This window comes from Nestor notabilis, unplaced genomic scaffold (assembly GCF_000696875.1).
Source record: "Nestor notabilis isolate BGI_N333 unplaced genomic scaffold, ASM69687v1 scaffold18232, whole genome shotgun sequence".
Taxonomy (NCBI): domain Eukaryota; kingdom Metazoa; phylum Chordata; class Aves; order Psittaciformes; family Psittacidae; genus Nestor; species Nestor notabilis.
The window spans coordinates 18,124-22,229 of record NW_009918071.1 but is presented as its reverse complement, the minus strand read 5'-3'; the positions used below and the strand labels follow the sequence as shown (position 1 = coordinate 22,229).

The window sequence follows — 4,106 nt, the reverse complement described above, 5'->3', positions numbered from 1 at the left end:
CCTTTTTCCAGTTCAGCCATAGTTGTTCTTCATATGGAGGCCGTTCTATGATTTAATTGTCCATGTTGCCCTGCTCTGAGTCATTTCCAGTTCCTTTATAGCCTCTTGACATGGGGAGGATCACAACTGCAGAGTGGTGCAGGTGTGTTTGTGGATTCCTACATTCAGAAATCAATGATTTCTGGTTAGTTCATGTTTTCTTAGTGCTTAATAATGGAATTTTAATTTTTTATTTTTTTTTTTTTACTCTTCAGAGTGTCGAGCTTTTCTTTTATAGGAATTAACTATATAACCCTAAAATACTGCTCTTGAGCAGCAACAATCAGCTCCCAGACCGTCATTTCACGTAGAAAGTTGAATCTGTTTTTTTACCTTGTGTATCTCTTCACATTTATCTATTTCAAATGTTAGTGCTTCGATACAGCGTCTGTTAAGGGTCTGAAATTCATCACAGTAAGTCCTTGCCTTTATTACCTGGACATCTTGGCATCATCAGTACATTTTGTTGTATTGCTATTTTTCCTGGCTTTTTCAGGTCATTTAAGAATGTTGAGCTGTTCAAGTTCAACTGATGGTCTTCTGTGAGAGCTGAGCATTTACTTCTGTCTGGGTTCCCCATCTTTCACCATTACTTATCTGTTCACAGGGAACTGCCCTGTAATCAGGTGTCTTGATTATCTCTTTAAATGAAATTAAAAAGGTTGAATTATATTACATGCCTTATGTGACCAGACTTGGTAACTGACACCTCTGGTTTGATATATCTAAGTTCTGAAGATCTTTGGCCTGAGAATGGAGGGGGGTTATGGATTTCTTTTTCTTTTCTTTCCTTTTTTTTTTTTTTTTCCCCCAGAAAGCTCTTTACATACTGTAACAGTTTAAGGAGTTTGAATGAATGTGAATATGTAGTAATAACAAAGAGAAGTAGGACAACCTTAACGATGATAATCCCATCAGACTAAGGCATCAGTCCCAGGTACAATAATGGAATAGTAACAGAGTGTTCAGGAAAGAATTACAGCAACATCACTCAGCCTGGGGGGTGGGGGTGGTGAGAACCAGAAACAATTAGTGTTCATTGTTTAGGTTTGGTTCTTAAGTAGAGGTGTTCATCTCAGCCTTCAGTTAGCACTTGACAGTAATTGCATGTCAATTAGAAAAGAAGCCAGTACAAAATCAATATGATTTATATTAAATTTAGTAGAAAGAAGACAGCTTTAAAAGGCAAGTGGAGGCTCAAATGAATCTGTGTCTAGTGAGAACATGGGCTGTGTTTCTTACCCATCACCTGAAGGAAACACAAAATACCAGTATGAAGAAATTGGCAGAAATGAGAAACTGACAAAAAAACCCTTCTGCTAATGCAGAAAATGTAACTGCTGGCCTGAGACCATTCAGGGACTCTGTTATCACCTGCTTTAAAGGCAAGATAGTCTTGCACTTGAGTAAAGCAAGGAGTGGAACTGTACTGGGGAATGACAGAGCTGCAGCTTGTTTGCACTTGAAACACTGCTCAGGGTGTGGCTCTATGGATATAACAGCACAGCTTTGTCAAAACCCTCTGGGCTCCAGCTCCTGGGGCCTGAGTTGTTTGCTCCTGCCGTGGTGCGTTTGGGGCTGTGCCTGGATGATGTGGGATGGGAAGGTACACACGGCTGTGCTGCTGGGCTTCCAAGGGCTCTTCCTGGCTGAAGCGCTTCACCGTGACACCTCTACCACTTTGTTACTCCTTATGCTAGGAGCAGCCAGCTGATAGATCACCCAGTTGCTACTGTCAAAGGTGTAAAGGTATTAAAAGTCAAAACAGATCTATGCTAAGATGCTACAGTCTGGAAGGTCTTGCTACATGAGCAGCAGAAAGAGGGTGAGTGAGGTAAACTGTTTGCTCTCTTTCCATTTTGGAATTAGAAGGCAGAAAAACAAACTAATAGGGACAATCTTAAATTTGAAGGAAGTGGCTTTACACACAATGTGTAATTAAGCTGTGGTAACTCCCTCCAACAGGATGTTGTAAGTGCTGGAAGTTTACTGGGTTCAAAGGGCATCTGGACAAGCTCATGGAAGAGAAATCTGTTTGAGGTTACCAAATTCATGGGAACCACATCTGACCCAAGAAGCTCCTGAACTGAAAATGGTTGGAGGCTGGAGAGCATGGAGAGAAAAAGCTTTTCTTTCCTTTTTCCTCTTCTGCTTCTCTGTAGGAATCCAATCCTAAGCTGATCCTAAATGTCAGGCGCTGAAGTGGAGAGACCTCAGTCCCAAGGCAATATACTCATTTTTATATATATGTAGACCTGTAATAAAGGATGGTCTGTGAGTCTTTAGATGTAGGAAATCTAAGTTTAGCTACAGGGACAAGCTGGTTCCCTGGCTAGTGTCTGTTTGGGTGCTGCTTGTGGGACATAGTGCAGGTGTAGAGGGTTGCACAGGTCGTGGCTCGGGCGTTTAACAAAAGGTAGTTTGTGTGTTCTGGGAGTGCTTGGTCGTGCTGAGGCATCGTGCCTGTAAAGCTCAGGTGGGTGGGCTGAGCAGGGGAGGAGAACAAAGCAAAATGGTTTGATCTTTCTTGTGGCGGTTAGAAATCGAGAAAATATATCAGAATCCAAAGCCATTTTCTTCTCAGTCACATGAATCGTATGATACAGGATTTATCCTGAAGAGGAAAGCAAGGGCAGAGGCTGCAATTTGATATGATGAATCCAGCTTTGAGACTTCACATGATATATCAGATTAGACGTACTCTGTCCACATGACAGCCAACATGGATCTAGCACTGGCTGCCCATTCGGGTGTCCTCAGGAACTTTGCATTGGCAGGCTTCATCCTGGAGGAGGAATCTCCTGCCCTACCCCATCCCCCTATCCCATCCATCTCAGAGGCAGCATAAACAACAGTGTGTGCTTGATTGAAATGCATTGTGTGCCCATGCCTATTAAACACTGGTTTTGTACTTTTCGATAACACATCAGTCAGTAAGGGTTCACTGGGGCCGGCAACCAGTGTTAAGACCTAATGCTGTTAAGCTGCCCCTGCTCCCTGTTCTGTTGATGTGGTATAAAGAGGCTTTAGCTGCTTATTTGTGGAGTTAGCTGAGACCTGGTGAGGTTTATGAGCTGGGGTTATAACACAGCTATACTGCTCCCAGGTTAAAGCTGTTCTGGAAATGTACAGCTATGTTTGCAAAGCAATTTTACCAAACTAGTAAAACTTGCCAGGCTTGAGCATGGTTATCACACAGTCAGAATAAACTGCTAGCAGAAAGCTGAATGCCTGTCTCTCCCTGACCAGGGACCTTCCTGAAGGACCTATGACCCATGTCCAGTATTTTAATCCTGTTGGATACTGTGTTGACCTTCTGTATCAGTATTTCAATAGCACTTCAATCTTAGAACATTACTTTTTCTCTATGGATTTCATTTACTGCAATGTCAGTGGCCTGCCCTGTGCTCTGCCAGCTTTGGGAATTTTTTTAAGTGTTAATTTCGTATGTAACCCTCCAAAAACCCCCAGCAGATAGCTTTTTCTTACCAACTGCTCCCACATAGCACCATAGTTAGAAATAGGTCTATCTTGCTGCAGTACTGTCAAACTGCTTTATGTGCTGGATGCTGCAAGGAATATAAATATAGTTGTTTCCCAAGGGCCTTGTTAGCAATGCTTTAAATAATGTGGCTTATCAGTTTGTGAATGCAAGTGTCCACAGGCAGGTTTGCACAGAATTCAGTACATTTCAGTTATTAAAGTATGCTGTGACTGTCTCCTTTGTAGCAGTGACTGCATTCTTAGTTTTAGTGCTTGTATTCCAGTAACTTGTAATTGAACTGTATTTCTAGCCCAGTAATAGTTGATTTCAAGTTGTACATTGTACCAAATGAGCATGACCACTCTGAGCACGGAATTATCTGGCTTTACGTTTGATGCAGCTGCACAGATGAGATCTATTCTGGATGTCTTCAGAAATAAAGACAATGAATCAGTGGTCATTTGCAGCATGTTCTTCCAGGATCTTTTAGGAACCCTGTAGCACAAACATGGATTGTCTCTAACTCCTTTATGTGATTGAATCACCTTTTTAATTTTTAGGGGTGTTTTGTTTGTTTTTTTTT

The 4,106-nt window shown here is 41.8% G+C and overlaps 1 protein-coding gene across 1 annotated transcript in view; it reads left to right on the top strand.

Annotated features, from left to right (window-relative positions):
- Positions 1-533: 533 nt before the first annotated feature.
- Positions 534-4,106, top strand: part of RHOA (ras homolog family member A) — an 18,671-nt gene continuing 15,098 nt past the window's right edge. Inside the window, exon 1 of the mRNA XM_010009532.1 lies at positions 534-665. The gene's annotated coding sequence lies outside the window, so the exon portion shown is untranslated. The remainder of the gene's footprint in view (positions 666-4,106) is intronic.